General features: G+C 43.2%; 1 long non-coding RNA gene and 1 pseudogene across 1 annotated transcript in view; one reads left to right on the forward strand and one right to left on the reverse strand.

The window, feature by feature from the left end:
- Nucleotides 1-9,818, reverse strand: part of LOC131276516 (uncharacterized) — a 33,451-nt gene extending 23,633 nt beyond the window's left edge. The window contains exon 1 of the long non-coding RNA XR_009183984.2: nt 9,547-9,818. This is a non-coding gene — a long non-coding RNA (uncharacterized lncRNA). The remainder of the gene's footprint in view (nt 1-9,546) is intronic.
- A 10,012-nt stretch (nt 9,819-19,830) lies between these two features.
- LOC131276526 (tigger transposable element-derived protein 1-like) lies at nt 19,831-25,459 on the forward strand (annotated as a pseudogene).
- The last annotated feature ends 472 nt before the right edge of the window (nt 25,460-25,931 follow it).

Below are 25,931 nucleotides of genomic sequence, written 5' to 3' on the forward strand. Positions count from 1 at the left end.
TGGCTCCTGCACACCATTTATGATGCAGAAATTCAACTTCTAGATTTATATCTATAGAAATGTGTACATATGCTCTCTCAAAGACATGCACAATAATGCTCATTACAGAATTATTCATAACAGTGAAACATTGGAAACAACCCAAATGTCCATCAGTGATAGAGCAGATAAATAAATTGTGCCATTTTCATACCACGGAGTATGAGTCAACAATGACAATGAACACATCAGTGTTTCGGCAACCTCACGGATAAATCTCACAAACAGAATGTTGAGCCAGGTGCAAAACAGTATACACTGCATGATGCCAGTTATATAAATTTGGAAAAAAGACAAAATTGATCTATGGTGATAAATGTCAACATAATGGTTACCCCTGGGGTGACGTGGCCTGGGAGCGGCTGGGAGGCAGCCCTGGAGAGGCTTCCCATGGCTGGCAAAATTCTATCTCTTGTTCTTGTTGTGCTCCCACAATGGGTTGACTTCATAAAATTTCATTGAGCTATACACTTTTTTGTACGTATTTTATACTTCGTAAGAAAGTTTATATTTTAAGCATGACTCACGGAGTTATTTTTTCTATTGCACATGTCCCCTAATAGAGAATGCCACATCATCTTCCCTCCTTTATAGGAAATGAGCTGATTTTAAGGCAAAATGTTGGGCACAGTGAAGATGAGTGAATGCCTATTGTTGAGTCTATGGATGAGAGGTCAAACATACCCTGCCCTGACCTGGGGACATCTTTCCCAGAGGGTGAAAATGCTTTGTATAAGGGCCTACATGACACTAAGAAAACAAAATTATGATAAATAAGAATATATTAAATTGGAGAGCAGATGGGGCTCAAGCAGTTGGTCACCTGCCTCCCACATGGGAGTGGTTCCTAGTGCCTCCTAAAGAAGATGAGCAGATGCAATGAGCTAATGCAACAAGCTAACACAACAAACAGGGAGCAGATATGGCTCAAGTGGCTGGGCACCTGCCTCCCACAAGGAAGGTCCCAGGTTTGGTTCCTGGTGCCTCCTAAAGAAGACAAGCAGACAAAAAGTGGATACAGTGAGCAGAGACAATGAGCAGACACAAAAAGCAGACACAATGAGCAGACAAGAAGCAGACAGACAAGGGAGCCATCTGGAGAGGGAGAAGATATTCAATTAAAATTTAAGGAAGGTGGTGATAGAAACCACCAAAGAAGGACAGGGACTCACTTTCTGTTCTTGCTCTGAGATGAGGCTCCTGGAGTCAAAACCGGAGCACGGTTTTAAAGTGACGTGGACATTTTCCTATTACTCAGGGTTTCATATTCTTTCTGTGGATTGGCTGCACTGCCATGATTCAGGAGAGCATGTGAGAGCAGGAAGAAAAAATACTTATCCTTGTGTCGTAGAGAGCAGAACAGAGTAGAGGCGAAAACAATTGTGTCGAGTAAGGTTTGAAATGATAAGCCAAATCTCAGTTACCCGTAGTAGCCATGTTTTGCTTTTAAAAACAGTGTCACAATGCTTCCATCATCAATTCACCAATAACAAACGAATAACAAAACCATCAATAACAACACTTCTCTCGTCATTAAAAGTCTACGGAACACTTTCCTGCACACTGGAGAGTTGCCCAGAGCCAACTCAAGCCTTCCGAGTCAGCTCAGAGCCTTGTCCACCTTACATCATGCTGTCCAAAGAGCATTAAGGAGTGCTTGGTAGAAGCACTAAAATTTCAATTACAGACAAGAAGCAAGGAGATGGATGATTTCCCTCTACCGAAAACCTGGCTGGCATAAATGAGCAGGCGTTTCTTGCCATTTCTCAAAGCACTGACAGACACAGAGAAAAGGGTCCCTCACGGAGAGCCACAGCTCTGTGTGCATGCAGTTTTTGCATCTCGCCATCAAAGACCCTCTCCAAGTGAGATAAACCTCAGTTTCTCCACAGGTGGGCTAGTGTTTTGTACAGGACACGGGTCGATTGTTTCGGAGACATGAGAGATGGGCCAGTGCCAAAGTATAAATAGCAACATTGCTGGAAATAATGCTTACTGAGCAGCAGACTCCGGACAGGATTAAATAAGATGAGGAGAAAAAATCACCTTCTCACACTAATGCTGAAAAATAAAGGAGAGAGTTTGTGCTGAGAGGTGGGCGCACGGATGTGCTGCTGGAGACCAGGAGAATGTGAGCTATTCCTCGGTGCTCTGGTGAATTTAGCAAACCGCATTCTCGTGCTCCGGGAGAGGTGCTATGCAGACTTGCACATTACATTATCTGGGAAATGTGTAGTTAAAAACAGATGCGAATGTTTTAACTAACATTGTATTTCCCCAGATTGCGTGGTCATGAAACCCCTTTCCTTATAACAACCACTATACTTTGAGACACAGGCTGTGACAGTCCCAAACCTCACCAGTGCACCAATACGACCTGGCGCAAGGGAAGCCATGAGCTGCGGCTGTGCTGTGCACAGGTGGGCTTGCACCTGCCGCTCCGTGGACGACGCAGCGTGAAGACACTGGAAGAATCACTTAGCGTGAGCAGGGACCTCAGGTCTGTGGGGTCTGTGCAATTTGGGGGCCACACTTTAAGGAAAAGAATACAAACTACTCAGACAAACGGAATGCGTGGGACCCTCAGTGGACCTTGGTTTGCTCCCAGGCAAGGGAGGGTTTCCGGGGTGGGAGCTTCATCAGCTCCATGAAAAGCCTATTCCTGCTTCAAATACGGTTGTCGATAGGCAATCAGATAGGAGCTCAGTTAGCAGTGGCTGGCGCCACGGCTCCGCGCCGCACGGGCCCTTGGATTGCGTTCCTCTGGCATCCTTAGGGCGCTGCTCTTGACCTTGGGCTGAGGGAAGGCGGGAGGAAGGAAGCAGCCGAGGCTTCGGAGATATGCCTTGCAGAAGGCACCTAGAACCCTGCCTGCGTCCCAAGGCCAGAGTCCACGGCCCCTCCTGCATCCCATCACCCAGAGTCCAGGCCCCTGCCTGCGTCCCAAGGCCAGAGTTCATGGCCCCTGCTGTGTCCCAAGGCCAGAGTCCACGGCCCCTGCCTTTGTCTCAAGGCCAGAGTCCACGGCCCCTCCTGTGTCCCAAGGCCAGAGTCTACGGCCCCTCCTGCATCCCAAGGCCAGAGTCCACGGCCCCTGCTGTGTCCCAAGGCCAGAGTCCACGGCCCCTGCTGTGTCCCAAGGCCAGAGTCCATGGCCCCTGCCTGCGTCCCAAAGGCCAGAGTTCATGGCTCCTGCCTGCGTCCCATCACCCAGAGTTCATGGCCTTTCCTGCATCCCAAAGGCCAGAGTTCACAGCCCCTGCCTGCGTCCCATCATCCAGAGTTCATGACCCCTCCTGTGTCCCATCACTCAGAGTTCACAACCCCTCCTGCATCCCAATGGCCAGAGTTCATGGCCTCTGCCTGCATCCCAATGGCCAGAGTTCTCAGCCTCTCTCCTAGCAGCTAGGAATTTTGAGAAACAGCCTCTGCTCCAGGTGGTCATGTACCACAGGTATATGCCACAATTTTATTGTTGTGGAAGAAGAAGAAAGTCAGTCTCAGGGCAGCTAGCATTTTCTGAAAAAATTTTTTTTACCTTTAATAAACAAGCACAGAACTTTATTACCAAGCATTACTACTGTAGCAGTTTGATATAGTTATGAATTCCAAAAATAGAAATTGGACTATGTTTGTAATCTGGTCTATTACTGGGCATGATTGAGTTATGAGTAGGGCTTTTTTTTTTTTTTTAAAGATTTATTTATTTATTTATTTAATTCCCTCTCTCCCCCGGTTGTCTGTTCTTGGTGTCTATTTGCTGTGTCTTGTTTCTTTGTCCACTTCTGTTGTCATCAGCGGCACGGGAAGTGTGGGCGGCGCCATTCCTGGGCAGGCTGCTCTTTCTTTTCACGCTGGGCGGCTTTCCTCACAGGCGCACTCCACAGGCGCACTCCTTGTGCGTGGGGGGACATCCTTGCGTGGCACGGCACTCCTTGCGCGCATCAGCGCTGCGCATGGGCCAGCTCCACACAGGTCAAGGAGGCCCGGGGTTTGAACCACGGACCTCCCATGTGGTAGACGGACACCCTAACCACTGGGCCAAGTCCGCTTCCATGAGTAGGGCTTTAATTGGGCCATGTCATTAGAGCGTTGAGTCTCCATCCCTTGGTGGGTGGGGACTCACGGATAAAAGGCATGGCAAAGGACAGAGTTGGAGCTTTTTTTTTTTATCTCCCTCCACTCCTCACCCCCGCCCCCCTGTTGTCTGCTTTCTGGGTCCATTCTCTGTGTGTTCTTCTGTGTCCACTTGTATTCTTGTCAGCAGCACTGGGAATCTGTGTCTCTTTTTGTTGTGTCATCTTGCTGCATCAGTGCTCCACGTGTGTGGTCCCACTCCTGGGCAGGCTGCACTTTTTTCATGCAGGGTGGCTCTCCTTACAGGGTGCACTCCTTGCACGTGGGGCTCCCCTGTGTGGTGGATACCTCTGCATGGCATGGCATTCCTTGCACGCATCAGCACTGCATGTGGGCCAGCTTCACCACACGGGTCAGGAGGGCCTGGGTTTGAAACTTAGACCTCCCATGTGGTAGGCAGATGCTCTACCCATTGAGCCAAATCCACTTCCCAGAGTTGGAGCTTTTGATGCGAGGGTTTCTGATGTTGAAGTTTTGATGTTGGAGTTTGATGCTGAAGACTTCAGCTGGAGCCCCAAGAAGTCAGCACACAGAGGAAAGAGAAGCCAGCCCCAGGAAGGAAGGAACAATGAACCCAGAGAAAACAAGCCCCAGTAATGTAGGAGCCCAGGAAGCCTGAAAAGACATCGGCAGCCATCTTACTCCAAATAGGCTTTGGTGAGGGAAGAAACTTGTGTTTTACGGCCTGGTATCTGTAAGCTCCTACCCCAAATAAATACCCTTTATAACACCCAGTAGATTTCTGGTATTTTGCATCAGCACCCCTTTGACTGACTAATACAACTACCTTCTGCATGGAGGCACTGATGTTACCAAAAGCATTTGAGAAAATTACAGGTTTTTTAGAAGAAAGTAAAATAGAGAAGATTCATGGACTACAGGGGTTCCCAAATTCTTTGTAAGAAAAACATACTTTTCATATCCCTTGCAGGCCCAGAAGATTTGGCTGTGAGACAACTGCCAACTTGGGGCCCTTCCCCACCCCCACCCTCCGAATCCAGGAGAACCTGGGGCCTGGGAGTGTGGGGTGTGGGGGCTATCTCCAGTTGGCCTAAAGAGCCCTAAGGATTTTGTATTTTTCTTGGTGGAAGGGAAGTAGGGACTGAAATACTTTATTGGAGGGAGGTTTTAAAAAGAAAATATGTACTTGGATGTTTGGAAGAGAGAAATGAAGTGGAGGCTAGATCAAGAAATGTGAGACATTTGGGTTGGTTGATGTCTGACTCTCTGAGCTCTATGTTCCTCCTAACAGGGCTTTATCTTTCTGCTGTCACCGTCACCACTTGGGCCAGTAGCTGAACATCCCAGGGTGTGCGGCAGGCTTGCCAGGGCCAACTGTCTATACCTTCAGCCTCCTGGGTCTGGAATCTAGGTCAGAAATGTGCCCATGGAGCAGAGGAGACCCTGTTTGTAACTACCACATTCCAGAAGAATCTCTACCTTTAAAGACATTGCAGGGCTAATGTGGTGCAAACTCCTGTATACCATACTCAAAGTTTTCCTTGTTTTTTTTTTTCAAACTCTAATTGAGATACATGTGGTTGAAATGAATACACACTTACAAAAGGCACCTATCTGCCTACCCCACAGAGTGTTTATGGTCCATTCCAAACCAGGATGGGCTGTGGTAGAAGCCTTCTGCAGTGTAGGAGAGAGGCACAGGATATGGCCTATAAAGAACCATTACTTTTTGTTTTCATAGTAGTTACAATTACAAACGACAACTGAGAGAGTGCTGAGTTCCTACCCAGTTCCTCCAGGGGAGCTCTGGCACATTCCTCAACGGAACAGCAACAATTCCCCAAGTGCAATGGCAAAGACCGATGAAGAAGGATGGACCAATGATGAGCCATTGATACTAATGTCTATGTTTATGAGCCTGTGTGCCTGAATTTTGAACTAGGCCTAGAGCTGCAGGGTGCCTAAGAGTTACCTCCTGAAAGCCTCCATGTTGCTCAAATGCGGCCACTTTTTAAGCCAAACTCAGCATGTAAATGCATTATCGTCCCCCTAGCATGGGACATGACTCCTGGGGATGAGCCTCCCTGGCACCACAGGATTACTACCAATCAATAACTGGTAATGCAACTAGAAAGAGACCTTGAATAAAAGGGTCAACTCAGACCAGCAGACTATCTCAGTCTACATGTAGGATCATGTGTTAAAAACTGCTTTTTGACCTTGAATAAAAGGGGGAAATGGCAAAGTCAAATTAGTTTATATGGCTAAGAGTCTTCCAAAAAGAGTTGGGAGGTCGTCAGAGGGGTTGCACTTATGCACACCTCAGCAGGATCCCAGAGACAGCCAAAGTAGATATAACTCCAGGTACTGGTGTGGCTGAGGGCTATGGAGACACACATGTTCTATGGTCATGGCAGATGGCTCTGGAGTTCAGTGCCTTGTCAGTGGGCCCTACATTGGAATTTGTGTTCCTGAGTGTGATGGGGTTGGACTCAGATGTGGCCTTTCTACACATGCCTCTCCTGTCACTTTTACTGAATCTGTGGTTGGTGCTGGGGTTGGTGTATACTCAGGAGACTAGAATTTCTGGATTGTCCATGTGCCAGCTGGGCCCTGAGCCTCAAAAGAGTTGCAACTCCTATTCTCTGGTTCATTGGACTTACCCAGGTCAGCTAAGAGGGAGGTGAAGATGGTCAATCACCACACCAGGGAACCCAGAGTACTTACAACTGCAAGCAGGAGAATTGTATCCATCAACCATGTGAGATCTAAGCCCCCTCTTCATCTAGAGGTGGAATGGACATTCCCATCCCAGGGTCCACAGGATGGAGGAATAAAATATGGATTAGAGTGGACTTACTGATATTCTACTGTGGAACTATTGTGACTAGTAATAGAAGAAATTGTAGCATTGATGTGGAGAAAGTGGTCACAGTAGTTGCTGAGGGGAGGGAGAGGAAAGAAGAGATGTGATGTGAGGACATTTTTGGGACTTGGATTTGTCCTAAATGATATTGCAGAGACAGATGTTGGACATTATATATCCTGCCATAACCCACTGAAAGTACTGGGGGAGAGTTTAAACTACAATGTAAAGTACTATCCATGTGGTACAGCAGTGCTCCAAAATGTATTCACCAAATGGAATGAAAGTGCCTCAATGATGAAAGAGGTTGTTGATGTGGGAGGAGTGGGGGTGTGTATGTGGGGGGTATATGGGACCCTCTTATATTTTTTAATGTAACATTTTTTGTGATCTATGTATCTTTAAAAAATACAATTAAAAATGATAGGGGTGGGGAGTGGGGTATATGGGAACCTCTTACGTTTTTTAATGTAACGTTTTGTGTGATCTATTAACTTTTAAAAAAGATAATTAAAAAACAAAATAAAATTTTAAAAAGAGCCATTACTACCCTTCATTATCAATGACAGTTTAACGAACTATTAAATTATTGAATATATTAAACTATTCTATAAGAGTAGTTTCCATTATTTAAATATATATATAAATAACAACTGGATAGAGAAAAAAATTGGCAAGGTCTGAACTTCTAGCAAAGATTAATCAAAACTTAGGAAAAATGATTAATAGGCTTTAATACTTTATTAAAATTAAGCATTTTTTAAAAATAAATTCAATATATACAAAAATATAAAGTTAAGTAATCTGATATTTTTGAAGAAATTAATACATAGCTGACTCATTCATACAGTGCCAATGTTAGGTAAATGTCAATTAGCCATAATGTCAATTAACCATCTGTATAATCGGAACTGATACAGAATCAAGTCTGTTCTGGCACATTCAAGCTCATTCCACTGATGAGACAGGTGTTGAGTATGTGCATTCTGGAAGACATCAGGGTGGGGGGACACGATGCAGAATGGGCAGCTATTATTGCCTCAGCAAGCGAAGGATCCAGTGAGGGGAGAGCATTGAGGCCCACAGAGTGACCCAATGCGCCACATTTTGTAGCTAATGCTAAAATGCGGCTGCCAGCAAGAAGAGTCACCCCTTTATAGTGACCTCCTGTGTGTTAGGCATTCTATCACATTGTTTGCACGATGCTAATCACATGACATGACAACTGTTAGTGGGTGTTACAAACATCCCTTATAGGAGGAAACCAATGCATGGAGGGTAAGTAACTCTTCCAGGGTCTAAGCTATAAGATGTTGAGCCTGGTGTCAGAATCAGGTTTTCCACCCTGGTTCTTTGTGCTATGAGCACACAAATGAAGGCTTATCTACTCTCAGCTGAGGTAATCACAGGTGGCTTGATGGATGTGAGCTGGGTCTGAGCTGGGTCTTGAAGAGGAGGGAGTAGAGTAAGTGAAAATCAAGAGATCTTTGATCTTTGGAGATCAAGAAGCACAAAGAGGGAAGCGGATTTGGCTGAACTGATAGAGCGTCCACCTATCATATGGGAGGTCCAGGGTTCAAACCCAGGGCCTCCTGACCCATGTGGTGAGCTGGACCATGCTCAGTGTTGATGTGCACAGGGAGTGCCGTGCCACGCAGGGGTGTCCCCAGCGTAGGGGAGCCCCACATGCAAGGATTGTGCCCTGCAAGGAGAGCCGCCCCACGCAAAAAAAAGTGCAGCCTGCCCAGGAGTGGTGCTGCACACATGGAGAGCTGACACAGCAAGATGACGCAACAAAAGGAGCGCAGATTCCCGGTGCCACTGACAAGAATGCAAGCAGACACAGAAGAACACACAGCGAATGGACACAGAGAGCAGACAACGAGGAGGAAGGGGAGAGAAATAACTAAACAAATCTTTTTTTAAAAAAAAGCACAAAGATTTGGCAACAGCATGGAGAGAAGAGGGGTAAGCCTGGGAAGGCTGAAGCCAGGTGGGAGGCAGTTATAGCCCAGTGGTGACAATTCACGTGTTCTTAGGATTGTGGGTGAGCCCAGGGCAAAATGACACCTGTAGACTGGTTTCCTCAATAAAACAGAATGCCTGGAACCCTAAACTCACTTCCATCCCCTCTTCCCATTCCCCATCTCTGTTTGTGAGGGAAGCAAACACTACCAACCTGCCCACCTGATCCTCCACTAAATCCTCCCTAAAGAAGGAAGTGACTTCCTGGCTGGTAAGAACGTGAGAGTCTCCCAGGTGCATTTTACGCGTGGCCAGACCTCCTGTGGGCTAAAGGACAAGCCCATCTGCAGTCACCCCTGCCGATTTCTGTGTCCATGTGGGAGACTCTGCTTCCAGCGGCAGACCTTGGTGGAGGCCTGCTTCTTTGCGGTAAGACTTTCTTATACCCTTTTTAAAAGATAGGTTTTTTAATTGGAGAAGATGTAGGTTTACAGAAATACGCAGAACATGCAGAGTTCCCTTATATCCCCTGTATTAGTAAGGGTTCTCCAGGAAAACAATCAACAGGAGATACATACTGTGAGACTGATTACAGGAATTGGCTCCCTGGACCATGGGATTGGCAAATCCGGATTCTGTAGGGCAGACGGCAAGTTGAGAAATCCTGTGAACGTTTCATTGAATTCCCCAGGAGAAGCTGGGTTGCTGAAGTAGAGATAGAAATTCCTCTTTCTAACTGCTGAAATGATCAGTTCCCCCTTTAAAGCCTTCAACTGACTAGATATGAAAGCTTCTCTTTATAGACTCTCCTTTGCTAGTTGTAGATGTAATTAGTCACAGATGCAAGTAATGACTAATGTTTTAAATGCACCAGATACCCTCACAGTATCACAGGCCAGGGCTTGCTTGACCAAACAACTGAACATTATGACCTAGTCAAGCTGACACATGAACTTAACCTTCACACCCTGCCTCCACCCACACAGTTTTTCTTTTTATTAATCCTTTGCATTAGTGTGATACTATTGTTACAATGGATGAAAAGTGATGATGATGATGAGACTCTGTTTAACTGTAGTCCATAATTTACATTAGTGTTCATTGTTTGTATTGTATAGTCCTATGATTTTTTAAAAAAAACTTATTCTGCTAACATATATACAACCTAAAAGTTCCCTCTTTTAATCACATTCAGAAATATAATTCAGTGGTGTTAATTATGTTCACAGTGTTGTACTACCATCACCTTAAGCCATTCCCAAAACATTTGAATCACTCCAAAGAAAAACTACCAATCAAGCATTTACCCCCCATTCCCTATCCTACCCACGGACCAGGTATTCTAGATTCTGACTCTATGAATTTGCTTATTTTGTTAATAATTGTTTCATATCAGTGAGATCAAACAATATCTATCCATTTATGTCCAGCTTATTTCACTCAGTGTGACGTCTTCAAGGTGCATCCACGCTGTTGCATATAGCAGATATTTATTCCTTTCTCCCATTGAGTAGGTTAGCTTTTCCCTTCCATGACAATGTCCTTTGGTACACAAAAGTTTTTAATTCTGAGGAGATCTCATTTATCTCCTTTTTCTTTCATTGCTTATGCTTTGGATATAGTCTAAGAAACCATACCTAACACTTGTCCTGAAGATGCTTCCCTACATTTTTTTCTAGGAATTTTATAGCCCTGGTTCTTATTTTTAGGTCTTTGATCCATTTTGAGTTAACTTTTGTATATGGTGTGACAGAGGGATTCCCCTTTCATTTTTGCACAAGGACATCCAATTCTCCCAGCACCATTTGTTGAAGAGACTGTTCTTTCCCAATTGAGTGGATTTGCAGCTTTGTCAAAAAATCAATTCGCCATAGATGTGAGGTCTATTTCTGAACTCTCAATTTGATTCCATTGTTCAATATATCTTTCCTTGTGCCAGTATCATGCTGTTTTCACCACTGATATTTTTCTTTTCCTTCAATTCAGTGTTTTTGAAGTCCTTCTCCAGTCACCATTGGCCTCCAGAGTTCTAAGCAGGTGGGATTTGTCCTTTTATTCACCAGCTCTCTCCGGAGATCTTTTGAGGAGATGTTTTGTATTGCCAGGTCATCTCTCTTATTTTTGAAAGACAGTCTCATTGAATATAAAATTCTTGTTTGGCAATTGTTTTCTTTCAACACTTTGTTTCTTCCTGCTACTTTCTTGCCTCCATGGTTTCTAATGAGAAAGTGATACCTAATCTGATTGGGATTTCCTTGTACAAAGCACACTGATTTTCTCTTGCAGCTTTCAAAACTCTGTCCTTGTCCTTGGCATTTTATTTTTAAAGATTTATTTTTATTTATTTATTTCCCCTTCCCCTCTCCCCCGCCCCCATTGTCTGTTGTCTGTGTCCATTTGCTGCGTGTTCTTCTTTTTGTCTGCTTCTGTTGTTGTCAGCGGCATAGGAATCTGTGTTTCTTTTTGTAGCGTCATCTTGCTGCGTCAACTCTGTGTGTGCGGTGCCATTCTTGGACAGGCTGCACTTTCTTTCGTGCTGGGCAGCTCTCCTTGCGGGGCACACTCCTTGTGCGTGGGGCTCCCCTACGTGGGGGACACCCCTGCGTGGCAGGGCACTCCTTGTGCGCATCAGCACTGCACATGGGCCAGCTCCATACGGGTCAAGGAGGCCCAGGGTTTGAACCGCGGACCTTCCATGTGGTAGACAGATGCCCTAACCACTGGGCCAAGTCCGCTTCCCTGTCCTTGGCGTTTGACAGTGCGACTGGGCATGGTTCTCTTAAGGTTTATGCTGTTTGAGGTTTTTTGTGATTCTTGTATCTATAAATTCATATCTGTGGTTAAATTTTGGAAAATTTCTGCCTTTATTTAACTATTCTTTCTGTCCCTTTTCTCTTTCTTCTCCTTCTGGGCCCTCCTAGTGCTTGTATTGGTACACTTGATGGTGTCCACAGGTCTCTTAGGCTCTGCTTGCTTTTCTTCATTCCTTTTTCTTCATGCTCCTCAGCTTGAATCATTTAAATTCACTCATTCTTTCTTCTGCCAGCTCCAATCTGCTATTGAAACCCTGTAGGGAATATTTCATTTCAGTTATCGCAGTCTTCAACTCCTGTATTTCTGTTTGGTTCCTTTTAAAATTTTCTATATCTTTATTGAGAGTCTCATAGCATTCATCCATCATTTTCCTGATATCCTTTAGTTCTTTCTCCATGTTGTCTTTTTTATCTCCTTAAACATATTGAGAATCAGTTTTTTAAAGTCTTTTTCCAGTATGCCCAAAGGCTGCTGTTCTCCATTAATGGTTTCTGTTTTTTTTCTTGATCCTTTGGACATGCCATCATTTCCTGTTTGTCTTGTAATCTTTTGTTGAACATTGTATATTTTAATGTTTAAAGTGTTAATTCCGGAAAGTAGACTGAGCTGTCTGTTTCTAAAGTTTGTATCCAACTAGTCTGTATCCACACAAAAAATACCTTTCACAGTCTCTGCAACTTGGTTCTGCATTGGCTGGTGCTCTCCTTCGTAGTTAAGCCTTCCTCTCAAGAAGATCAAACCCTACAAAACAAAGGACAGGGTCCTTTCTGTGCTGGTTAGGCTAAAGTGTCAACTTGGCCAGGTAATTATGCCCAGTTGTTTGGTCAGGCAAGCACTGAGCTAATTATAATACAGGACATTTATGGACTTTAATTTTCAGTGAGTTGGTTGCACAGATGACTGATTACATCTACAATCAACCAAGGAGATTGCCTGCAGCAATGAGTGACGTTTTATCCAATCATTTGAATGCCTTAAAAGGGGAAATGATTTCAGCATTCCGAGGGAATTTCCCAGCTCAGCTTTGGACAGCCAACATCTCCTGGGAACTCGTCAAGGACCTTCATGGGAGCCCCTGGTTCGCAGCCTGCCTGTGGATCTGGACTTGTACATCCCCACAGTCATGTGAAAGAGTTTTATAAAATCTCATACTATTTACAGATATCTCCTGTCGATTCTGTTTCCCTAGAGAACCCTGACAATATACTCTCTGTCTTTTCTGGGCTGGCATCTTGTCCTCAGCTTGTGCTGGCTCATGGCCTTAGAAAAATTCTCCTGTTTAAAGGAATTCCAATGCCCCCTATCCCCTATGAAAAAGAATCCCTCTCCCTGGGTATTCTGTTGTATTTCTTAAAGCAAATAATCCTTTGCCACAGAACTCTTTGACTTAATTGTATCTTACACTAGCTGTCTGCAAGCTACAGTTCTGGGAGGGAGAGCCAGAGGTGAGTTTCCTCAGACTGCCACGTGATAGATCGGCATGGATATACAGGCATACCAGTATGCCACAGGAGTTACGGGGTTACTCTGCTCCCTCTGGAACGGGACCAGGGACCACAATGGGGGCACGGGCTGGCGCCACACCACGTCAGGGAGGAGCGGTGGAGGAGCCAGCCAGGGGACCTGGAACTGCTCCTACTGTTTTTAAAGCTATGTTCTCTTGATTTGCCACTTGCCCACTTAGTGCAACCTTTGAACTGTTTTCCAAGTTTTGAGGAAGAAGATTCTAACAGTTTTTCCTACTCCAAGGTGCTGTGGGGGAACGGCACCCTGTGGCATCGTATGCCACCATCTTGGTGGACCAGAAGTCCTTATATCTTTCCTGATTAGAGTTGCGGGAAGAGTGGACTCCCTGTTAATGGTAGATTCAGGGTAAGGAAACTAGAAAAAGCCTTCCCTAGGCTACCTTACTTACATCTCATTCTCTGAATCTCCTTCGTTGGAGACCCTTGCCTTGGGATTACTGAGTCTCTGCCCAGCCATTAATTTCTTCTTCTTTAGCTACTTTTCTTTGTGTGCCTAGATTTCTTGGTTAGGAACTCAGGGAGGGATTGGAGGGGAGAGGAGGGTGATGTGGGGTAGGAGAGGATGTTTATCCACCATTCCCAGGAAAGGCAGATGCTTGGAAGACTGATGTTTGGGACAAGATGGAGGGGAGGAAGTCTGTCAAATCTTTCTGGCTTTATTTTTGTTGTTGTTGTTGTTCCATATGCAAATGAATGAAAATTTTCCAAAATCCAATTTAATTCTACAAGATTTTTGTTTCAAATACAAATCTTGGAAACTTATTGTATGTAAGATACCGACATTGGGAGAAGGTTGGGTAGGGAGAGGGAAAATGTATAATAGCTTCTGTCAAGGAAGTAAAGGACAAAATCAAGTGAATTTAGTTTGCCATTGAAGTTTTGTAGGAGCATTCACTTTTACAATTTACTGCTAAGTCTATAAAATACCAAATGACAAACTGACTCACACAAACTCTTAAAAGTGAGAACTGGGTGTCTTCCAGAGGGTTATGTAAGACAATAGCATTTATAAAACTGAACTTCTTTTGTAGTTTTTCTTGATTCTGGAAGCTTCAATTACCTTTCTCACCTGTGATAACTTTTAAACATCCCCCAGAGTTGCTACCCAACAATTGCCTATTTAAGCAAAGGCATGGTATAACTCATGATCCAATAGAGACCTGCTCTTTTCAAATTTCATCATAGATAATGGAAAACAAATGTTCAGAATAATTATAAACAAAGGAACAAGTAAGAGAGTTCCAGAAGGTAATACTTTTTAAATTAGATCTGAGAAAATACTACTCCAGTGGTTAGATTTATCTCTGTCTAGGAACATAATTCTTAAAGCAGCATGACTCTGGAAAAACCTTTGTAATATTCTTTCAATTGCATCTTTGCCTCCTTCTGGGCCTATTATGCTGTGAAAAGGGATATAATCTTCATTCCTTATTATATAAAATATCTATAAAATGCTATAGGCATATACTTAATATGTTTTTGCTGGTTTTAATATTTTTCTTGTGATAATATTTTTCTTATGAGACTGTTGGTTGTTTTCCAAATAGCTCCAGCGTTGTAGGACTCTAGCCCAGTGAACAGTTTCACAAAGAAACTAAAACCTGAGAATTACGAGGATTATGAGGGATAATCAAATGTGTGCAAAACTATGGAGATTTGAGGAGGGAAGTGCAAAAGCAGATTCCACTGCTGTGTTCGTCTGACAGTGGGCCCCAAGATATACCCCCTTTTCCCACCATCCATTTCTCCCCCATCCTTGACTCCTCTCAGGAGCCTCAGCTCCTGTAACATAAAGACACAGAGCTAAACACTTACGTGCAATTCCTATGAATGTTACCCATAACGGTTGGGTTAGGAAACCTGATAGAAGTACAATAAGTACTTACTGAAAGGGACTCAATGGAATCCAAAGGGAGCGCATTGGAGACGTGTGAATGTTCCACGGCACGCCTTCATTGGTTTACATGACAGTTTACCACACGGGTAAAGAGAGTGGCCTTTCGTGCTCACGTCCATGCCCCATCCCTGGAGCAAATCTATAGAGAATGTTTCTGCAGTTTTCCTGGGTGTGAACTGATGGCACCCTAAGATATTGTAGCATTTGGTTCTTAAAAGGAAAAAGAAAGACACTTAGGGAAAGAGGATCTCCTGCTGCTGCCATCAGACGACAGCTTTGGTTCAAAGGACTTCTTCACGGACCAGGGTGAAAACCTCTGCTTACCTCCAACTATGCCTTTATGGTTAGTTTCCTTCTCACTACCTTCCAAGCTACCATTGCCCCAACTCCATGTAAATTCATGGTCAGATAAGGGTCTCTCGCACCCTTACCTTTTTTCAGCTAATCCAATGAAGAACTGCCCTCAGTATTGATCGCCATGGGCCATTACATCTTCTCAACAAGATTTAGACCCCAAGTGGTCTCCCCATCTCAAAGACTGGGCAGTGGCTTTCTCTTGGTCCAGTCCCTCACTGTCCCTGATGCTAAGGAAACAGCTCACTTGCTCAGCAGTGAACCAGTCTTGTGTTGAGCCTCAATCTCAGATGTATGTCTCCCCCCCATAACTGGCATTCTGCCTTAAACGTTGGTTCTTCAGGGCCCAAGTTGCTTAATGTCCTCCCAGCGACTTTATTTCCTGTCTTGTACTGTAGTTCACCCCGTTTTCTCCTTTCTAGCAGCAACCTGTATCCTATGCCCACTCCCATCCACTTGGGATTTTTTGAATAGTGAACCCACCCTTTGTGTGACAACTACTGTGACAGGTGGAAGTTCCTTTATGAATCCCCAGAAGAGAAGGAATATGTTTTCTAACCAATCCCTTCCTGTGGGTGTGAGACCCTTTCAGTTGGGCTATGTCGGTGAGGCATGACTTGGGTTGAGTCTCTGCCCTCTTGCTGGGCCTTATGTAAACACAGACACAGAAGGAAAGGCCCAGGAAAGGGAGCTCTGCCGTCCTGGGCCCTGCAACGTGCAAGCTTAACTAAGCACGGAGCCCCACGAGGCTGGGCCCATGGGGTAGCTCAAGGCTGAGAGGACGAGCCCGTGCCTGAGAGCTCCTAAGTGAACTCAGCAAGAAAGCGGCGCCACGGAGCCTGCAAGAGGAGGCCTGCGAAGAGACAAGTCCTGGCCTGGCTGCCCACAGCCGAGCACCCAGTGATGGTAGATTCTGGAAGGGAAGGCAGGGACCTGGCAGGGACCGGCAGCCACCTGGCTTCACCAGGTGGCAGGACCCTGTGGACGCCCCTCTGCTGACACCTGATTCGGACATTTCATGGCCTGGGAACCGTGAGCTTTGACCCTGGGTAAAGCTTCTGGGACTTCGCATAGGCAACCCTGTAGCAAACCAAGGCAGATACTGTGGCCTCTCACTCTGGGTTTGCCTAGTTTCCTCTGGAGGTCTCTTAGTGTTAAAAGTTCTCTGTAAGAGCCTATCTCTGATATCATTTGTTCCTAAAATAATTGACTCTTGACCTTCCTTGTCTGTTCTGAAACACAACCTCTGACGCTGTGGGTCTACTTAGGCACTTCGTCTTTTCTTTCTCCACTTTGGTTCATTTTAGTGCCACCTAAACTCTCGTTCAAGAAGAAAAGCTGACAATTAAAAAGAACACTTAAAAATTCATGAACTGGGGTTTTCTTTATAACTGTCTTCTTAATTGCATTATTGTTTTCTGCCTTTGTTGAAAATTAATATTGCTTCTCATGAATTTATTGAATACCTCTGTTTATGTTTGATATTCATAAGTCTTACATTTTTAAGCAGTATTTTTGCATAATGGCACTAGTAGGCAAAGCTTGACATCATTAAACTACTAAATTATTAGCGTACAACTGAGCTCTGTGTAGAACTCTGATTCTTTAATTTGCTAATGGCTTATCATAAGAACACAGGATTTGAACAGTGTGACCTCAGTCAGTGCAACCCAGTTTTCTAGTATGAATAGTCACTCTAAACAACATTCAGTAGGAACATGCAACTGTTTCTAATAAGGAACAAGTTACTTTAAAAGTAACTATATTCCAAGGTGCTGGTAGCAGTTTATGACTCTGCTAGTCACAAATTTGTCCATACCTTTATGATTCCATTTGTATTTCCTAAGAAAACTACTTCTGTTGTGGGTTACCAATCACTCTCTCCAGCTATATCAAATATATAGAAAAAATAATAATTACAGAGGAAGATGGAGTGAGAGAAAATTTTGTTATTCAGGGTTTGATCTAGAAAAGCAGACATAGGCATAATTTTAAAATATTTTATATATTTGGTACTTTTAGTAAGATGTAATGAAGAGAATATAGATTTCAAATCAGACAGATCTAGGTTCAAATTCCAGCTCTGTCCTTTACTATCTGTGTTACCTCTCTGAACCCGTTTCCTCCTCTGTTTTCTTTACAAAAACACAATGATCAATATTTACCTTGATAGTCTGTTATAAAAATTAAAAGTAATAATAAAAACACATTATTTAGTAGATACTCAACATAGGGAAGTCATAAGAATATAATTGCAATTTTGGTTCATCTCATATGGAAATTCTCCTTCAATCAAAAAATAAAGAGAAAACTAAAGGAATTGGCACTTTGTTTAGTCTTGGCATCGTAAAAGCAGAACTCTCAAAGGGAGCATGCTCTAGACTATGCTGTTTACACGGCAGCCACTAGCCATGTCCTTATTTATACGTATATTTTTTCATAGAAACTTCAGTTCTTTCCTTGCAGTAGCCACAATTCAATGGCTCAAAAGCCACATGTGGCAACTGGCTACCATATTGGATAGGGCAGATAGAGAATATTCCCATGACTGTGGAAGGTTCTGTCAGGTTGTATCAGTGTAGACCAGTTATGGTCTTAGTGATGAAGTCTTCACAGAGCAGCTGTCTAGGGCAGGCAGCCCTTCCCAATGCTGGGAATCAACAACGCCTCTTTTGGGTTCCCTTTCCCCACCATGCCAGTTGGCTTCTCAGTCGCTTACCCCGACACACAAAGCATGAAGGTGCATTTTTCCAACATTATGCCCTCATCAACTAGAAGCCCATCATGTTTCAGGGTAGCTGTTCAATAAGCACAGCTTGGATTTTAACCTTTAGCCCTTCACAGGAATAACCGAATTTTAAAATTCAGAGTAGTGATTGAAATGCCTCTTGTTACAGAATTTCAGGAGGAAATTAGGGGGAGGGATCTTTTCCTACACTCTTTAAAAATCATAGAGTCTCGGTGGCTGGTTCTATTCAGGCTGCACTCATTGTCTAGATTAAAACATGAACTATTTCTTAGAGGGATCCTATTTTAGGAGATGGGCAGATATGGCAATTATATTCAAGTGGTACCTGGTTTGGTGAGCTTTTGTTTGTTTGTTCAGCAAACACTGTGCACACCACATTATGCTGGCATGGCCCATACAACAGTAAGTATGAAATGGTTAACAGTAAAATGTTGAGGACTGCAGTCAATGATATTTAACTGATAGCCTCATGGTAGTAATTGAGAACAGTAAAGGGTCAAATCAGCTCAGATCTGATCAGGAAATTGCTCTTCCTGCCCCAAGTTTCTGTTGCCATAATAGGACAGAGTACAGAGTAGAACCATTTGAGTCAGGGAGCACTGTAAGGCCACAGAGGAGAGAGGAGGAATTCCCATTATGTGGCAGGCATTTAGCTGGGATCATTGGAGGAAAGGCGCTCCTTTAAATACAGCTGTTGTAGACATTATCTAAAAGCAGCCCTTTGAACTTTTGTGATACAAGAGACTTTTCTTCATTTAATATAGGGGAATAACAATCTCAGTACAAAACAGCCTGGATTAGAATCACAAAGAAGAATCATAAAATGATCAATAGTACCTGGAGGCTTGAGATAAAATGAGAATTCTGATCGGAATGGAACACAGACAATTTACACTTGAGGAAGGAACAAGTCAGCACTTGTTGGAAAGGGTTATAAATTGGCACTGGAATTCTCACTGTACATTACAGATTGCTCAATTCAATTATTAATTGAACTCAATAATTAAATGTACATAATTCATGATCTAGAATATGAATTAATCTTTTCCTGTTATTTGTGTGTATTTTTTTAAATGCTAGATAAAATTCATCTCCTTGTATTATCATAGGTATACATTTGGGTTGGCAAGACCCAATTGATAATTGGATTTGAGATTGTACTGCTCTAAATCTCAAGGTAAAGAAAAGAGAACCATACCCAAACATACCATAGATGGCTTGTTCCTGCTTACTCCAGTGTCTAGGCATTACGTGTTGGGAGAATACAGAGATATAACACAACACTTCCAGAAGTCAGCAGCCAGAGAAGGACAATTACACATAACGACTTACAAAGAACATATTGTAATTGTTTTGGAGTGCCACAAACTGTGCCCATATAAGATGGTGAACTTAATCAGTAAATGTATGTGTGATGACTGCTAAACCCACCTGCCATTCCCCCATCTTTCTCCCTTTCCTTGGGCCTCCCTCTTCCCTAACACACAACAATATTGAAATTAGGCCAATTAATAACCCTACAATGGCCTCTAAGTGTTCATATGAAAGGAAGAGCCATATGTACCTCACTTTAAATCAAAAGCTACAAATGATTAAGCTTGGTGTTGAAAAGAAAAGATAGGCTGAAAGCTAAGTCTCTTGCACCAAAGAGTCAGCCAAGTTGTGAATGCAAAGGAAAAGTTCTTTAATGAAATGAACAGGGCTACTCCAGTTAACATACAGATGATAAGAAAGCAAAATAGCTTCATTGCTATTATGGAAAAAGTTTTAGTAGTCCGAATAGAGAATCGAAACAGCCACAGTATTCCCTTAAGCCAAAACCTAATCCAGGGCAAATTCCAAACTTCCTTCAATTTTAAGAATGCTAAAAGAGGTGAGGAAGCTGCAGAAGAAACATTTGATGCTAGCAGAGGTTGGTTCACGAGGTTTGAGGAAAGAAGACATCTCCATAACATCAAACTGCAAGGTAAACCACTAAGTGCTGATGTAGAAGCTGTAGCAAGTTACCCGTAAGATCGAGCTAGGTTCATTGATGAAGATGGCAACATTAAACAACAGTTTTTCAATGTAGATGAAACAGCCTTCTATTGGAAGAAGATTCCATCTAGGACTTCCTTGCTAGAGAGGAGAAGTAATGTCTGGCTTTGGAGCCTCAAAGGACAGGCTGACTCTCTTGTTAGGGACTAATGCAGTTGGAGACTTTAAGTTGAAGTCAGTGCTTATTCACCATTCCCAAAATCCTAGGGCCCATAAGAATTACGCTAAACCTACTCTGCCTGTGCTCTATAAATAGAACAACAAAGCCTGGATGACAGCACATCTGTTTCTAACATGAATATTTTAAGCCCCTTGCTGAGACCTAATGCTAAGAAAGATTCCTTTCAAAGTATTATTGCTCATTGACAGTGCACCCGATCACCCAAGAGTTCTAATGGAGATGTACAGTGAGATGAATGTTGTTGTCATGTCTCCTGTGATGGTTAGGCTATTGTGTCAACTTGGCCAGGTAATTGAGCCCAGTTGTTTGGTCAAGGAAGCACTGGGCTAACTGTAATACAAGGGCATTTGTGGACTTTAGTCACCATTGACTTTACTGCAGTGGTAGATCATAGATAGCTAGTTACAATTACATCAGTCAAGGGATTGCCATCAGGAGTGAGTGACACTCAACTCAATCAATTGAATACCTTAAAAAGGGAAGTGATTTCAGCATTGAGAGAGAATTTCCCAGCTAGTCTTTGGACAGCCAACATCTCCCAGAACTCATCAAGAATCTTCACTGGACTTTATTGGAGCTCCTGGTTGTAGCCTGCCTGTGGAACCTGGACTTGTGCATCCCCATGACTTCGTGAGAGACTCTATTAAATCTCTTACTATTGACAGATATCCCTTGTTGATTCTGTTTCCCTAGAGAACACTGACTAATACATTTCCTAACACAACATCCATTCTGCAGCCCATGAGTCAAGGAGTCATTTCAACTTTCAAGTCTTAATATTGAGGAAATACACTTCATAAAGCTGTAGCTGCCATAGAGAGTGATTCCTCTAATGAATCTTGGCAAAGTCTGTTGAAAACTTTCTGGAAAGGATTCACCATTCTAAATGTACTAAGAACATTCAAGATTCATTGGAGGTGGTCAAAATATCAACATTATAAGAATTCCAAACCCCCTGGATGATTTTAAGGGGTTCAAAACTTTGGTAGAGGAAGGAACTGCAGATGTGGGAGAAATAGCAAGGGAACCAGGAGTAGAGCCTAAAAATGTGACTGAACTGATGCAATCTCATAGTACAATTTAAATGGATGAGGAATTGCTTTTTATGGATGAGCAAAGAAAATGTTTGTGAAATGACAACAAAGCATTTTGACTATTACTTCAACTTAGTTGATAAAGCAGCAGCAGGTTTTGAGAGTATTGACTCCTATTTTGAAAGAAATTCTACTATGGGCAAAATGCCATCAAATAGCATCACATGCTACAGAGAAATCTTTTGTGAAAGGAAGAATCCATGGATGTGGCAGACTTCATTGTTACCTTACTTTAAGAAATGGCTACAGCCACCCCAACCTTCAGCACCCACCACCCTGATCAGTCTGCAGCTATCAATGAGGCACCAGCAAAGAGATCACAACTTTTTTTGTGTAAAAAATAATAACAATGCAGATACTACTTATCAAATGTTATAGCATGTGGTCAAATAGCGCATAGGGGACACTTCTTAGACTAAAATATATTCATTATTAAACAACAAGTAAAAATAAATGAATGAAGTAAATATTTATTTATTTATTTATTAAAGATGTATTTATTTATTTCTCTCCCCTTCCCCCCCCCACCCCGGTTGTCTGTTCTCTGTGTCCATTTGCTGCATCTTCTTTGTCTGCTTCTGTTGTCAGTGGCATGGGAATCTGTGTCTCTTTTTGTTGCGTCATCTTGTTGTGTCAGCTCTCCGTTTGTGTGGCACCATTCCTGGGCAGGCTGCACTTTCTCTTGCGCTGGGCGGCTCTCCTTTCGGGGCACACTCCTTGCATGTGGGGCTCCCCTACGCGGAGGACACACCTGCGTGGCACGGCACTCCTTGCGCGTGCATTAGCACTGCACATGGGCCAACTCCACACGGGTCAAGGAGGTCCGGGGTTTGAACCACGGACTTCCCATGTGGTAGGCAGACACCCTAACCACTGGGCCAAGTCTGCCGCCTGAAGTAAATATTTAAATAAAGGAGTTTAATAGAGGCCCAAAACAAAAATAAGGAAAATGAAAATATGGACTTCATGAAGATAAAAGCAGAAATTAATTATATAGCAGAAAGATATATAATTTTCTGCTTATTTTCATGAATTTATAGATGTTAGCACAAAAAGCCCTTGGATACAACAAATCAGGAATTAAGAAAAATTTTTATCTAACCCCCTATCAATAAATATTATATTACAGTTACTTATAAGGTCTAAAGATTTGTTAATAGTAATGCATTCTAGCCCTCATTTTTTGTTGATATGGCTTACCATCACCTCATATGCAAGCCGAGAATGGCTCATAAAATTCAGAAATTCAGTTTTGCCGATGTGTGAAAAGATTTGCCTATGAGGATGTGCCTTATTGGGAAAAATTGGAAACAACATAAATTTCCAAAAAAGGGGTTAGCTTATTAAATTACTCCCATCTTAATCATGTATTACCATGTATCTAAGTCTGCCTGAACTACTGTAAACAAGCACACAGACTAGTATGCTTAAACAGCAGAAATGTATTCTCTCACAATTGGGGAGTGTAGCAGTTGGATATGGTTATGAATTCCAAAAATAGATATTGGATTATGTTTGTAACCTGATCTGTACCTGGGCCTGATTGAGTTATGATTAGGGCTTTAATTGGGCCACGTTATCAGGGCATTGAGACCCTGCCCCTTGGTGGGTGGGGACTCACAGATAAAAGGCATGGCAAAGGACAGAGTTAAGGGTTTTTGATGTTGGAGCTGGAGCCCCAGGGAAAGAGACAGAGCTATTCACCTGATAGTCTACAGCTGACCTTGTGGAGAAAACAGAGGAGCTGAGCTCAGAGGAACCCAGGAAACCTGAACCCTTGCAGATATCGGCAGCCATCTTGCTCCAACACATGAAAATAGACTTTGGTGAGGGAAGTAATTTATGCTTTATGACCTGGCAACTGTAAGCTCCTACCCCAAATAAATACCCTTTATAACGCCCAGCAGATGTCAGGTATTCTGCATTAGGACCCCTTTGGCTGACTAATACAGAGAGCTAGGAGTCCAAAGTCGAGGTGACAGCACCACTATGCTTCTCTGAAGTCTCAGCATTCTGATGGCGGCTTGCTGGCAGTCTAGAGCTCCATCTCTGCCCCCATCACATGGCCACCTCTCTCCCCACCTGTCTCCTACTGCTGTGCCCAACTCTCTTCTGCTTAAAGGGACACCAGTCCTGTTAGTTTAAGTCCCACCCTGGTTGAGCTTGGCCTCATCTTAATAATAGGATCTTTGAGCATCCTATTTACAAATGAATTCACATCCAGAGGACCAGGGGTTAGGACTTGAGCATATTGTGGTGGACCTGATTCAATCAATAAAGAAGCAATAAAATGGCACTGTAAGTAACATGGGTAAATGTTCCCAATACATTACAATTTCAGAACAGGGAAATGGACTTGGCTCAACAGATAGCGCATCCACCTATCACATGGGAGGTCCATGATTCAAACCCTGGGCCTCCTGACCTGTGTGGTGAGCTGGCCCTTGCGCAGTGCTGATGCACGCAAGGAGTGCCGTGCCACACAGGGGTGCCCCCACATAGGGGAGTGACATGCACAAGGAGTGCACCCTGCAAGGAGAGCTGCCCAGTGTGAAAAAAGTGCAGCCTGCCCAGGAGTGGTGCTGCACACACAGAGAGCTGACGTGGCAAGATGATGCAACAAAAAGAGACACAGATTCCTGGTTCTGCTGACAAGAATACAGGCGGACACAAAAGGACACACAGTGAATGGATACAGAAGGGGGAAGGGAAGAGGGAAGAAAAAAAAAAAAGAAAGAAAAAGTATAGGTAGTTATTAAAAAAAAAAAAAAAAGATTCCAAAACAGCAACTCACAAAATGGACTATAATCTCATTTGTTTAAGTGCTCAGAGAGAGAGAGAGGGAAAAACACTGGGCATTACACATGAAAATGGACAGTGGGATTGCTAATGATCTTAATTTTGTGGGTGCCTCCCTGCATTTGTTCAGTTCTAACATGAGCTTATTATTTTTGTATTGGGAACGCAAACCATGACTGCTCTGTATTTTTAAGTAATGCCTTCACCAACATTTTACAGGAGGCACAAGCCAGGTACTGCAATGGCACAAACAATCATTCATTTTTTTAACAAATATTTATAGGGTATATACTAAATGCCAGAAAATGTTCTAGACACTGGAAATAAAGTGGAGGGCAAAACACAGTCCCTGTTCTCTTGGCGCTTTCACTTTAGAGAGAATAAAAGAGAAAGAGAAAGGGGGAGAGGAGGTTAATAAAAAAATTAATTTATATAATATCATTTGCTAATAACTATTGTGAAGAAAATTAAAGCAGCATAGGGATAAGTGACTGAAGTTCTAATTTAGAGGAGAGTCATTATTTGAGCTATTTTAAAGGATATTCATTGTTTTGCTTTTTATATTCTTGCAGAAAAGAATGTCTAAAATGGAACATCTGGAACTCTATTAATTTCCGCTTTCTTTTGACTCTTAACAAGAACTGGCCATAACCCAAGACCTAGAAACTCAATCAACTTTTAATTATTGATGCTTATTTGACACCTGCATTTTAATACCATGACAAAAATGAAGGTGAGCAGGAGGGATCTCTGGTGGGAGCAAATGAAAACTCTGAGTGTGTTTTTTAGAAACCTAAACTCTGATTCTCGGCTTTTGTAATGGCTTTAAGCCACTTTCATTTACACTGGGGTCAAGTCGCCCTGCTTGTGGAGCAGAGAGCCACACCCAGCCTATTGAGTCAGCTCCTGTTTCAGCAAACCCTGCAGGTGATTCTGATGAACGTCAAGGTTTGAGATCCACTGCCTAGGGGACTGAGAGCAAGGATTTTGGCGAGGGCTGGCATTACGCTCTGATGGTCCCCACAGCCGGTCGATTCTAGCATGTAAGGATCTCCTGCTGGAATGACTGTATGTTAACTGTGCCAGTGTTTAAAAAATCATACCTTTGACAACTAGTCTTCCAAATTCCATCAGTGCGTAGATCAAATGAACTTCATAGAGCTTGTTCAGTGATAATATCATTCTCTGAACGAAACATTATGCAAGTGCCAACATAAGAAATGTGTGAAAGTGGGGAATTTGGGTAAGATTAAGGGGCAATGGTGGTGGACCCTGATCCTGAAAGCTGCTGCCCCTCTTCCCATCCCTGCAACCCCCAAGGCACCTTTCAGGGGGTTCCAGAAGATGTGTTTGGAAAACCATTGGCTCTTAGCCTAGACAGCTGGCCTCATCATACACGCCTTCACCCCTGTATCTTCTCATACTTTCAGCTCTATCATCACATTCCTATGTTCATGTCTTCGTTTGGTTTTGTCTTCTGTTTGTCTGATTTTACTTTTCTCATGACCATGG

Source organism: Dasypus novemcinctus, chromosome 29 (genome assembly GCF_030445035.2).
Source record: "Dasypus novemcinctus isolate mDasNov1 chromosome 29, mDasNov1.1.hap2, whole genome shotgun sequence".
NCBI lineage: Eukaryota > Metazoa > Chordata > Mammalia > Cingulata > Dasypodidae > Dasypus > Dasypus novemcinctus.